The sequence below is a fragment of the Pongo abelii genome, chromosome 3 (genome assembly GCF_028885655.2).
Source record: "Pongo abelii isolate AG06213 chromosome 3, NHGRI_mPonAbe1-v2.0_pri, whole genome shotgun sequence".
In the NCBI taxonomy this organism is placed as follows: domain Eukaryota; kingdom Metazoa; phylum Chordata; class Mammalia; order Primates; family Hominidae; genus Pongo; species Pongo abelii.
In genome coordinates this window covers 6,069,149-6,082,732 of record NC_071988.2, presented here as the reverse complement: position 1 = coordinate 6,082,732, position 13,584 = coordinate 6,069,149, and the positions used below count along the sequence as shown (strand labels likewise).

The following is a 13,584-nucleotide window of genomic DNA, read 5'->3' as shown; positions in this document are numbered from 1 at the left end:
TTATTTGGTGCTTTCTTAAAAAGTGGTCAGAATTCTTGGTGAAGTAAAAGGGCTAAGGATTCTTAGAAGTAGCTACAGAAAATGGATAAGGGGAGAGTGAGCTAACACTGGTTAACAGTTCTAATCTGTTAGGGCATTGTGTTGGGGACCTTAGATAAACCATTTAATGTAAGCCTCCTGAGAACTCTGAGAGAGATGGGATGATTGTCATTTTACAAATGAGGAAGCTACAACCCAGATTCCAAAAAACTTCCCTGTGGTCACAGGTAATATATGGCAGAGCAGGAGCCCAGACTTCCGTCCTTCCAACTTAAAGTTCATGTTCTTTCCACTTCCCTACTCTACCTATAGATCTATTCATTTACAAAGTATTTGTTGACTGTCTGCAGTGGGCTAGGTACAGATGCCAGGATGGATTAGACATCCAGGAGGTTTATTGGGGGAATTAAGGGTAAGGCGAGAGGAAGCAGGAGTAGTATGTAGGAAGAGCCTTTTGACTTCCAGTTGGTCTGATTCCCGTGAAGAGAGGAGAGGAAGAGTGGCTAGGAATAGTCTTAGGTCACTGTACAGTTCTGAGAAAGTCTTGACCAAGCTGATGGGGAATTCTCATGCTGAAGCTGTGCATCCTGCACTGGACAGAAAGACCTGAGTCTGTTGTCCCTTTCGGATTAAACCGTTAGTTGGGGGCAGCCTGATGGAAGCATGGCTTGGTGTCAGTGCTGTTGTGGCTCTGAACATGTAGCAACTTGAGGCTGTCAGCTTGGTTTCCTGTAGCAGCTTCTCTTGAAGGGTGATCTGAGCAGGGCACCTTTGTAGTGGCTGCACACGGTCCTGTCCTGGTGGGTGTGGGTAGAAAGACTGATAATACAAATAAGCAAGTAGATGCACATGTGAAGTGAAAATTAGTGCCAAGGGGAAAAACAGAGCAGAAGATGGGGTGTTGCATCATATGTGGTGGACAGGGAAAGCCTCTGTTGACACTTGAGCAGAGACCTGAAGGGGAAGAGAGAAAGATGTGGAGATACCTGAGGAGCAGAGACCTGAAGGGGAAGAAAGATGTGGAGATAGCTGAGGAGCAGAGACCTGAAGGGGAAGAGAGAAAGATGTGGAGATACCTGAGGAGCAGAGACCTGAACGGGAAGAGAGAAACATGTGGAGATACCTGAGGAGCAGAGACCTGAAGGGGAAGAGAGAAGGATGTGGAGATACCTGAGGAGCAGAGACCTGAACGTGAAGAGAGAAAGATGTGGAGATACCTGAGGAGCAGAGACCTGAAGGGGAAGAGAGAAGGATATGGAGATAGCTGAGGAGCAGAGACCTGAAGGGGAAGAGAGAAAGATGTGGAGATAGCTGAGGAGCAGAGACCTGAAGGGGAAGAGAGAAAGATGTGGAGATACCTGAGGAGCAGAGACCTGAAGGGGAAGAGAGAAAGATGTGGAGATAGCTGAGGAGCAGAGACCTGAAGGGGAAGAGAGAAAGATGTGGAGATAGCTGAGGAGCAGAGCGTTTCAAGGGGTAGGGGAAGAGCAAGTGAAAGGCCTTGGTTCTGCGTCCATGATGAAGGTACACTGAAGAGCGTTTGCTGATGGACGAGATGTGGGATGTGAGAGGAGGAGCCATCGTAGCGTGGGGTTGCCCTTGACTGACATGGGGAAGGTCATGGCAAGGGTAATGGTGGTGAGAATTCAGGGTTGTGTTGTTTGGCTTTAGACATGTTATAAGTTTGAGATGCCAGTTAGATACCTCCTTGTCTAGTAGCTTGGTAGCATTAGAATTCTGGAATTAAGGAGAAAGAAGCAGGGTAGAGGGAAAGGGTGGAGCAGTCTCTGCATAGGTGGTATTTATAACCATGGGACTAGAAGAGGTAAGCCAGATTGTGCAGTTAAATAAGGCAGCCACAAGCCACATGTGGCTTTTGTTTTGTTTTGTTTTGTTTTTGAGATGGAGTCTCACTCTGTCGCCCAGGCTGGAGTGCAGTTGCATGATCTCGGCTTACTGCAAGCTCCGCCTCCCGGGTTCACGCCATTCTCTTGCCTCAGCCTCCTGAGCAGCTGGGACTACAGGCTCCCGCCACCACGCCTAGCTAATTTTTTTGTATTTTTTAGTAGAGACAGGGTTTCATCGTGCTAGCCAGGATGGTCTCAATCTCCTGACCTTGTGATCTGCCCACTTCAGCCTCCCAGAGTGCTGGGATTACAGGTGTGAGCCACCGCGCCCGGCCCACATGTAGCTTTTGAACTTTGCATGTGGCTAATCTGAATTGAGATGTGCTGTGTCAAATATGCACCAGATGCCAAAGACAGTGTGAAAAATTACAATGTAAAATATATCATTAATTTTTACCTTCATTATATTTGGAGTGATATTATTTTGGATATATTGGGTTAAATCAAACATATTAAAGTTAATTTAACCTATTTCTTTTTTAATACGGCTACTAGAAAATGTATTTATTTATTTTTTGAGCTAGGACATCACTGTCATTGGCTGGAGTGCGGTGGTACATTCACAGCTTCTTGCAGCCTTGGTCTCCCAGGCTCAAGTAGTCTTCCCACATCAGCCTCCTGAGTAGCTGGGACTTTAGGCATGCGCTGCTGCATCCAGCTAATTTACTTTTTTTGTAGAGACTGGGTCTCACTATGTTGCCCAGGCTGAGCTCAAACTCCTGGTCTCATGCAATCTGCCTGCCTTGGCCTCCCCAAGTGCTGGGGTTACAGGAATGAACCACTGCACTTGGCCTAGAAAATTTTAATTACATGTATGACTGGCATTATTTTGCTCTTGAAGGCACTGGTGGAGGAAGTGAATGGAAATAGAGAAGTCCGAGGACAGAGCCTGGAAAGCTGGGAAGAGGAGGAGCAGCCAGCAGAGGAGCCAGCGAGGGTGTGGACTGGGTGAGGAGAGGATGATGAGAGGTGTGGTTTGTGTGTAAGTGAGCTGCACTAAAATTTCATTAGAACTTGAGTAAAAGGTAAAATTGAGTAAAAGGTAAAATTTCTAATGAAATTGAGTAAAATTTCATTAGAACTTGAGTAAAAGGAAAGTATCAGAAACCAGGTCTAATTAATATGTAATATGTGGAATTGGTTATTTGTAGAAGTGAACGAGTCCTGGAGATGGTCTGTAGGATCAGGATAGGATCGGGATCCTTCCCTATATTTTTCTTTTTTGGAGACAGTCTTGCTCTGTTACCCAGGTTGGAGTGCAGTGGCACGATCTCAGCTCACCGCAGCCTCTGCCTCCTGAGACATAAGCGATCCTTATGTCTCAGCCTCCCAAGTCACTGGGACTACAGGCGTGTGCCACCACCCCTGGCTAATTTTTGTGTTTTTAATAGAGACAGCATTTTGCCATGTTGGCCAGGCTGGCCTCAAACTCCTGACCTCAGGTGATCTGCCTGCCTTGGCCTCCCAAAGTGCTGGGATTGCAGGCGTGAGCCACCGCCCCTGACCATATTGTTCTTTTTTAAGTGAGTTTCATGCCACCTGTTTAAAGAAAGCTCTAACATAGCCTATCTGAGGAATCAATCATGATAGTAGAAAAGGAAGCACACATTTATAAGATTTGACACAGTTAGTGCAAGAAGGTGACTCTTATGGCCCTTAAAACTTTGGTCACATGGTTTTCTTTCAGCTTGTAATCTTCACTTAGTAAAACTACCATAAGAATATCTTACCTTCCTTTTGCTCTTTCTGAGCTCGTAGGGTGTCTTTGAGAATGTTCAAGTAGGCTTCTTGAGTGGCCTTAGCTACCGTGATGAGAGGGCTTTGTTTCCATTCTTGGTTTTCTGGTTTATATGTTGGTCACTTGGTTATGGTAGTCAGCATCCTTTGGCACCGCCTTCTGTCCTGATCATCGCATAGAGTTGAGGAACAGACTTTGGGACATTTACTGACAACAGTCAGTTGGAGAGCCTTCCTCATGCAGCACGTCGGCTTCTTTTTAATATGTTGGAAGCTATAACAGTGTAGTGTCAGGCAGATTTTTTTTTTCTTTAGACATTATACTTTTTTCCTCAGTATTTTATTATTTCATTTCCCAAAAAACACACTTGCACATTTAAGAGCAGTGTTTTAACAGTTTTTTTCCGAAGCCATGAGATAGAAACTGTCATGGAAACTGAAGCTCCTCTGAGTGGAACTTACTTAGGCCTTGCCAGGGTGGGCAAAAATGACATTGAAAAGGATCAGGTATCACCCTGCATTTTGCCATTGGCTAAAGTGGGGTCAGAGCTGGTTGCCATTTTCTGTCTGTCTGGAGGTTCAGGCCTGTCATCTTCTCAAAATGCCTCCAGGCCTGTTGGGACAGTGAACAGTAATGGCCAAACTAAAAACTTTAAGAAGGATATGATATGCTAAATGCAGGGAAAAAGGCTTTGCTTTAACCCTCAACAAATGTATAAAGAGGGCTGGGTGTGGTGGCTCACATCTGTAATCCCAGCACTTTGGGAGGCCAAGGCAGGAGGATCACTTGAGCCCAGGAATTTAAGACCAGCCTGGGCAACATAGCAAGATCCCATCTCTTAAAAAAAAAACTTAGCTGGGTGTAGTTGGTGTATGCCCATAGACCCAGTTACCTGGGAGGCTGAGGTGGGAGGATTGCTTGAGCCCAGGAATTCCAGGCTACAGAGCCATGATTGCACTACTGTGCTCCAGCTAGCCTGGGTGACAGAGCCAGACCGTGCCTCTCAAAAAAAAAAAAAGAGGCTGGGTGCGGTGGCTCACGGCTGTAATCCCAGCACTTTGGGAGGTCGAGGCGGGCGGATCACAAGGTCAAGAGATCGAGACCACGGTGAAACCCCATTTCTACTAAAAATACAAAAAATTACCCGGGCACAGTGGCGGGCGCCTGTAGTCCCAGCTGCTCAGGAGGCTGAGGCAGGAGAATGGCGTGAACCCGAGAGGTGGAGCTTGCAGTGAGCTGAGATCGCGCCACTGCATTCCAGCCTGGGTGACAAGAGCGAGACTCCGTCTCAAAAAAAAAAAAAAAGAGAAATAAAAATGTTTGAAGGAAAGGCTACAAGTTAAACGAGGAGTGGATAGTATGATAGAAAGGGCACCAGCTTTGGAGATAGGGCACATACATGGTGGCCCTGGTTTTGACTCTCCACGAGACCCTAAATACCGTCTAAATTTCTTAATCCATGAAATGGGAGGTCTGGCTTAGCTCATGCTTTTTCATGTTGCGAAAGCAGTGTTTGATGCTGAGTAGGTGATCAGATGTTGATTCAATGAACAAGGAATAACATAATTATAGAGAGCCTAGGTACTTAAGGCATGAGCCAAGGGTCAAGGTGATGGAGAGATGGGTATTGGCCATCCCCTGCTCCTCACCTGTCCCACCTTAACCTGTGTAGTGTAGCATTGGCTACTACTGCTTTGAGACATATTTGAACAACACTAGGTTAGATAATCCCTTTCTAAGCTTAAATATGTCATGCTTCTGATGCTGACACCAACCCTCTTCTTTCTTCTCAGTTACATGCTTTATTTGTGAGACAGGGTCTCGCTGTTGCACAGGCTGGAGTGCAGGGGCGTGATCATCGCTCACTGCACCCTTGACCTCCAGGGCTCAAACGAGCCTCCCACCTCAACCTTCTGAGTCTCTTGGACTACAGGCATGTGACATTATGCCCAATTAATTTTTTATTTTTTTGTAGTGATGGAGTCTCCCTGTGTTGTCCAGGCTGGTCTCAAACTCCTGGGCTGAAGCCATCCTCCTTCCTCAGCCTCCCAAAGTGCTGGAATTATAGGCGTGAGCCACCGTGCCCAGCTGCTGTGTACTATTTACTAAGATAAAAGTTGCACAAGAAGAAATGCAGTTTCGTCAGGTGTAGGGGAGGAAGTCAGAGGTGCTGTGTTTGTTTCCTAGGGATGCTACAACAAAGTACCACAAACTTTGATGGATGGCTTGTAACAACAAAAGTGTATCTTCTCACAGTTCTGGAGGCCAGAAGTCCAAAATCCAAGTGTTGGCAGGGCTGGTTCCTTCTGGAGGTTCTGAGAGAGAGCTTGGTCCATGCCCCACTCTTAGCATCTGGTGGTTATTGGCAATACTTGGCATTTCTTGGCTTGCATTGGTACATTACTGCAGTCTCCGCATCTGTCTTCGCGTGGGATTCTCCCCTGCGTGTCTCTGTGCGAATTTCCCTCTTCTTATAAGGACATCAGATCATTGAATTAGAGTCTCTCATCCAATTTAGGTGGCTCATAATCTAGTATGACCTCATTTTAACTTGATTACATTTTCGCAGACCCTGTTTTCAAATAAGGTAATGTTCACAGGTAATGGAGTAAGGACTTGAACATACCTTTTTTGGGGGAAACAGTTCATTCCACAGCAGGTGTTAAAGTTGGGGGTAAACAATTTCTTAAAAATTGTGACTCATTTCCTGAAATTGATCTCTTTTCATGAGAGCTAGGTCTGTCAGAGGAATTAGGATAAAACAAACAAAAAATTCATGTCTACTAGAAAGTATCGATTTGGCCTCAAGTCAAAATCGTGGATGGCATAGCCTAAGACTATATAACTATTAGAAAGACTCTTATAGAGACTAAGAATTCTGTTTTTTACACATCGGGTTTTTGCTTTGAGATTAGTTGGGTTTTTTGTTTGTTTGTTCTTTTGTTTGTTTGTTTTTTGAGTCGGAGCCTCGCTCTGTTGCCAGACTGGAGTGCAGTGGCACGATCTCGACTCACTGCAACTTCCGCTTCCCGGGTTGAAGCGATTCTCCTGCCTCAGCCTCCCGAGTAGCTGGGACTACAGGTGCCCGCCACCACGCCTGGCTAATTTTAGTATTTTTAGTGGACACGGGGTCTCACCATGTTGGCCAGGATAGTCTCCATCTCCTGATATCATGATCCCACTGCCTCAGCCTCCCAAAGTGCTTGGATGACAGGCATGAGCCACTCCGCCTGGCTGGCGTTTGTTTTGCATATGCTCTGTTTTCTTTTTCTTTCTTTCTTTTTTTTTTTTTTGAGATGGAGTCTCACTCTATCGCCCCGGCTAGAGTGCAGTGGCATGATCTCGGCTGACTGCAACCTCCATCTCCCAGGTTCAAGTGATTCTCCTGCCTCAGCCTCCCGAGTAGCTAGTATTACAGGCGCCCGCCACCATGCTCGGCTAATTTTTGTATTTTTAGTAGAGATAGGGTTTCACCATTTTTGCCAGGCTGGTCTCAAACTCCTGACCTCAGGTGATCTGCCTGTCTTGGCCTCTCAAAGTGCTGAGTCATCGTGCCTGGACTTACGTATGCTCTGTTTTCTTCATGTGTTCTGATTTTATTATATTTGAAAATTTGGGGCCAGTTGTGCTGGTTCATGCCTGTAATCCCAGCACTTTGGGAGGCCAAGGCAGGCGGATCACCTGAGGTCAGGAGTTTGAGACCAGCCTGACCAACATGGAGAAACCCTATCTCTACTAAAAATACAAAATTAGCGGGGTGTGGTGGTATGCACCTGTAATCCCAGCTACTCAGGAGGCTGATGCAGGAGAATCACTTTAACCCAGGAGGTGGAGGTTGTGGTGAGCCGACATCATGCCACTGCACTCCAGCCTGGGCGACAGAGGGAGACTCCGTCTCAAAAAAAAAAAAAGAAAATTTGGAGGAAAAGACCTTGCTCATTATACTTGTTTGAATTCTGTAAATGAAGTAAGCAGAATGGCAGAAATGTCGTTTGGTAACATTTTATGTAGTTTTGGGTCGCATAGAAGATGCAGAGCCAGGTTGGCTCCTGGGCTTATCACTCTGAAAGGTTATGTGAGGGGGGTGATACCAAGAGCCCAGTTAGGAAGGGCGGGCAGGTTCTTAAGGGTTTGTTCAGTTCAGCAATGCTTTTCCAACAGCTTATTAACATGGAATGTAGTGGGAATACAAATATAAATATAGACAGAGTTCTTGATAATTTGGTCATAGGATAATTTGTAATTTTCTTAGTTTGTAGGAAATTAAGTTCAGCAGCTGGGTATTGAACCAGGATGTGGAATTGTCACCATTTCCCCAAATCTTGATGTGTTAGACCTGTTGTGTCCAGTAGAACTTTGTTTGATAATGAAAATGTTCCCTGTCTTTTCTATTCAGTATCCACTGGCTACATGGGGCTATTAACACTGGAAATGTGGCTTGTGCCATTAAAGAACTGAATTTTCAATTTTATTTAATTTTAATTAATTTAAATGTAAATAGTCACTAGTGGCTACCATATTCATTGGACAGTGCAGTTCTAGAGATTCAGTTCACCTTTGTTCAGTTCACCTTTGTTCAAAGAATAAGTGGATAGTGGTTGTAAGAGACTGAAAAGATGCTACTAGGCCAGGCATGGTGGCTCATGCCTGTAATCCTGGCCCTTTGGGAGGCTGAGGTGGGAGGATTGCTTGAGCCTAGGAGTTTGTGACCAGCCTGAGCAATGTAGTGCGACCCTGTCTCTACCAAAGAAAAAAGCTGGACTTGATGGCCACACACTTGTCGTCTTAGCTACTCTGGAGGCTGAGGTGGGAGGATTGCTTGAGCCCAGGAATTCCAAGCTGCAGTGAGCTGTGATCGCTCCATTGCACTCCAGACTGGGTGACAGGACAAAAAGGAAAAAAAAAAAAGAGAAAGGTGCTATTAAGTGGCTTACAGTGCTTAGGACTTTAATTAGCATATCCATGTTTTTAAATGTAGAACATAGGGTTTTCATAAAGTAGAAATGTGGATTCTGGTTTATTTGCAGTACAAAGAAAAATACAGGGCCTGTGAGGATGATCATTTTGTGCATGTGCTGAAATCACACTCTTTTAGCTTTAGAAGTTATTTGTATGCATGCCACCATTACCTTCCAGATTAAGTTTGTATCCCTCACTGTGTATTGCACATAATAAATGCCCACTAAATGGTGGTGGTTTCTGCTGTTTATATGCAATAAAGGGGCCCTTGATCCTGATAGGGCTGTTAGTTCCTTCATGAGTGTCACAAGTTGGGTTCTCTGGGAAGGCAGGTACTTTGGGAAGCAGATGCAGACAATTTAGCATGCAGAATGTTGATTAGGGCTTGCTCGTAGGGGCCAGACTCAGGGAATGGAGAAGTTGAGCTACCTTGCATGCCCAATTATAGCATAGCCTTGGCCAGCCCCATTAGAATAGCCCGTGGAAGCTGTCCTGGCTTGGGCTGGGTAGCCAGGCCTGTACGCTCTCTCAGTCGGTCAGGATGACTTGCCTGGAAGAGGGCAAGATGTTGGGTGAGGCAGTTCTCTGTAACCATGGCAGTACTTGAAGGGGCTGACGGAGCACTCCCAGCAGCTGGGGCTGCATGACCTTCAGTTGAGGGTCTGGGTTGTACATCACAGCGTGCCATGGTTGGACAATATTTTTCTTAGAAATTTTTTTGATTGATTTCATTTGACTCATTGGTTGGCATTCTGGAAAAATATGGGGTAAGTCTCTTCCTCTTTCTCTGTGACTCTTCTCAACCCCCGCCAACCCACTAGCCCCCTTACTAAATAACTATGTGTGTGTGTGTCTTATGTACGAACAGAGTTACAGTGCACATTTAACCTTTTCTTCTGATGGAAGCTCCAACCAGAATGCTTATCTTCACGTCTTCCCCAAGGACGTAAAGACAGAAAGGAGATTTTGCTATAACATAGAATACAGAGTGGTGATTCAGGTATAGAGCAAGGTGTGGTATGTTGGTGATGTAAGGAGCACAGAAGAATGAAATTAATTGGTGTGAGGTTCTCTCAAGGAAGGAAAGAATGACAGAAGGTTGAAAGAAGAATAATAGTCGAATATGAGTGCATATACCTGGGAGCAGTGGCTCATGCTTGTAATCCCAGCACTTTAGGTGGCTGAGATGGAAGGATCACTTGAGGTCAAGAGTTCAAGACCAGCCTAGGCAACATACTGGGCATACTTGAGCAACATACTGCTTCTTGACCAAAAAAAATAAAAAATAAAAAAGCCAGGTTTGGTGGGTGCATGCCTGTAGTCCCAGCTACTGTGGAAGGTGAGGTGGGAGGATCACTTGAGCCCAGGAGTTCTAGGCTGTAGTAAGCTATGATTGTGCCACTGCATCTCCAGCCTGGATGACAGAAGAATACCTTATCTCTTGAAAAAAATTAAAATGAGTGCATATATATATATATATATATATATACACACACACACACATATATATACACACACATACATATATACACACACAATATGACTTTCTCATATAAATTGAAGCCCAGCTCCCTTAAGTTCAAATGGAAATATTCCATGGGTAGTTGGAAATATAGACTGAGAAGACAAGGTAAGAGAAAGATTTGTAGGGGGTGACTTTTGATAAATTACACAAATCTTTGATATTATCAAACATGAATGCTAAACATTGAAACATGAATATTCAAGGGTCTGTCACACAGCTCTCAAGTTATATAGTTACTGGTAGTTAGGTAATAGTTGGAAGATTCCAGTAGTTATGTAGTTACTGGTAGTTAGAAAATACTCGAAGGTTTCATTTGGATAAGATTACCCTGATTAAAATTTCAAGTATAATAATTTCTTTCTTTCTAGAGTTGTCTAATTTCATATTCACTTAAAGAGAATACTTTTTACTAACCTCAGAATCAAGTATTTCATGTTAGAGAACTTGGCCAGAATTTATAAAAAAGGAATAACCAATTTTATATTTGACATGACTCATTTGGAAGTGGATTTTTATGTTTAATGTTTGGAGTCTTAGCTATTTTCCTTCCATGTTTGTTTTTGCTTTTCTGAGCCATACAGTGGGTAGTTTTCCTACCTATTTTCTTCCTTTACATTTACCTTGTAACATAGTATTTGTGACTTGAACATATCTGAAATTTTAAGGAGATATCCTTATAGGGCTCTACAGATAGTCATTTTTGAGGGGAAAGGTTTTAATTAACATAAAATTCCATCCAAAATGTATCACCTTTGTTAAGTATGGCACTTTGCTGATTATTTAAAATGTGTTTTTGAGAATGTTACATGTTAACTTGTCTTTAAAGTATTTGTATTTGAGGTTTTGAGAAATAAATCTATTTTATTTATTTGGGGAGAGTTCCATAAGATAAACATCACAGCTAGTAGGAATTCTTAATGTGTTTCCCAGATTCGAGGATGCCTTAAAGTACAATTAAATTTGGTAGCATTTCTAACACTTTTAGCAGCTGTGCTTAATACTTAGCAAATGTTTGTTAAATACAGGTATTCCTGCTCTAGTGGGCCTCCCTCCACCAGCCCCTGGAGGGCTCCCTCTTGTTCTGGTAAGTGAACACTAGTGTGCCATACTCTGCCATCCTTAGTTTAGAGCCACTGACCAGTTGCGTTGATTACCTAGTGGAAGCTCTGCCATTAACATCCCATTGTCAGACAGCTGTCTTTTGGTCCATTAAAAACTGTGATTGCTTTGTAAAGTGTAAAGAAACCTAAGATCGTTTTAATGATGGTAAGTACGTCTTTGATACTAAAATGCCTGCTTCGCTGTTGTGTAGGTAGTGTGCAGTGATAAAGGTAGGGCGCAGTGGACTTTGCCCTTGTAACCGTTCCAGAGAATGCGTTGAGAATGAAGACAACCAGTAAGTCCCTAAGTGTATGTGGGAAATGGGAAAATGTGGAAGTTTCTGATACCATATAAAAGGGAATACTAATTGATTTACTGTATAGAATAGTACAATTTATGCAAGTTATTTAAAGGAAAGAAAAGGAGATGAATATAATTAATGATCTTATTCCTAAATTACATCTTCAGTTTAACTTTTTAATCCTGGGAATTCAGGATATAAAGACCTCAGGTCAGGTGATCTATGCCTTGCTTATATTAATAACTTGGGCCTTGGAGAAAATTCTTTCTGATTAGAACATCTCCTGTTTCCCAAGCTGTGTTCCAAGGAAGCAAAAGGGGTCAATGAATGAATAAATGAATGCTCTCCACTACTTTGTTTCTTTCTTGGAGGTTCCGGGTGCATATTAGCCTATTAAAGGTTTCAAGATATCCTGAAATCAACAAACCTGCTCTTGTTTCAGCTTTGGTATTTCCCTAATTTATGCAAAATGAAGAAGTTTATGGCAAAGGAATATATTTTTATATCACCCAGAATATACTTTGGGGAAACTGCGTAGCGAGTTATCCTTTAAATGATGACACTGTTTATTTAAATATCTTCCTAGGGTCCAGAAGAATTACTATAGTTATCTTCAGAACCATATCTAAAGGCTTGGTTTAATGTTGGAAGCATATAATTAATGGATGAGAAATGAACATATGTACTACTTTGATCCTATTCTGAGTTCTCTAGTGTGTATCTTTTTGCCTAAACAGAAAATTTTATTTGGACTCTTTAAAATTTTTAACTATTAGGATATGAATCAGATAATCCATATAAACTTTTCGTATAGAATAAGATTATTGACAGATATAAACACATTATTGAAGTATTGCTTCTTACCTGAGTCCGTTTTGGAGAACTGTAATTTGTATTACTTGGCTGTGGCTTTTATAGTAATTTAAAAAATGTTAACTCACTGTCTTACCAGTGAGTTACAGAATTTCATGCTACCTTTACCCCACTCATTGAAACTCAGAAGATACTTGTGGTTTTGAGTTTAGTAGTTGAAAGCTGTAGAATTTATGTGCTCAGACATTTTGAGGACCAACAGTATCACATTGTAAAATTATTTTGGTACACTATGATCTAATATTTTATATGATAAAATGTTTCAACATTGACAAAGTGGGTTTCATCATATTGGAGCTTTTTGCATTTTCAAAAAGTGTAAAAATTACTTATTTTAGTTTTTTTCCAAGTAAGCTTAGGGTTTTTGAAATTTTGCATTTCTTAATGTGTAGATGTTTCAGTTTCTCCTAACTGAAATTTTTAAATTCTAAAACTTAGTTGTTTTGTCCCTTTTCCAACAATTTTTCCAAAAGCTTTTAGAATTTCATAATTTTGTTTTATCTTGTTTTTGCATTTTGTTTGGTTGCTATTTTGTTATCTTTTGCAAGGAAGGAGGAGGATTTGCTTCAGTTGTAAGTGTATACATTTTCCCCTTCCCCTTGGGCCCAAATGTTTTATCCTTTTGTCCTGTAAAGTGTCTGATGTGAGGTTTACCCCTGCTAAGTAAAAAAGGCATTTTTGTAAATCTCCATAACTTTTTGAAGGCATAAAAACTGCCATTTTGTAGCCCTGCTAAAGAATTTTGACATTTAATTGGTCTAAATGAACTAAATGTCTACATTGGTTATTATAATTTGATAACCTGTAAAAAAAATTTTTAATATGGCAGTCCAGCTTTTCAAACCAGAAATATGAACAGATGAATAAGAATCATCAAATAACTGGAATCAAGTAAAAGTTAGACATAAAACAATGTAACTTTGCACAAGCAGTTCATCTCCATAGTACAATTAAACAATAAATTCAAACAGTAACAATTAAAACAATAAGAGGCCTGGCTGTGGCTCATGCCTGTAATCCCAGCACTTTGGGAGGCCAAGGCAGGCGGATCACAAGGTCAGGAAATCGAGACCATCCTTGCTAACACGGTGAAACCCCGTCTCTATTAAAAAAACGAAAAATTAGCTGGGTGTGGTGGCGG

The 13,584-nt window shown here is 42.3% G+C and overlaps 1 protein-coding gene across 23 annotated transcripts in view; it reads left to right on the top strand.

Moving 5' to 3' along the window:
• Nucleotides 1-13,584, top strand: part of KIAA0232 (KIAA0232 ortholog) — a 99,339-nt gene that overhangs the window by 11,162 nt on the left and 74,593 nt on the right. For 3 of the 23 annotated variants that reach the window (XM_063723778.1, XM_063723786.1, XM_063723782.1), the window contains one exon: nt 11,194-11,252. The exons of 6 other annotated variants lie outside the window; for them this stretch is intronic. The gene's annotated coding sequence lies outside the window, so the exon portion shown is untranslated. Of the gene's footprint in view, nt 1-1,102; nt 2,895-7,426; nt 11,565-13,584 lie in introns of those variants that run through there. 14 more of the 23 variants (XM_054553683.2, XM_063723779.1, XM_054553684.2 and 11 more) reach the window with 11 other exon arrangements.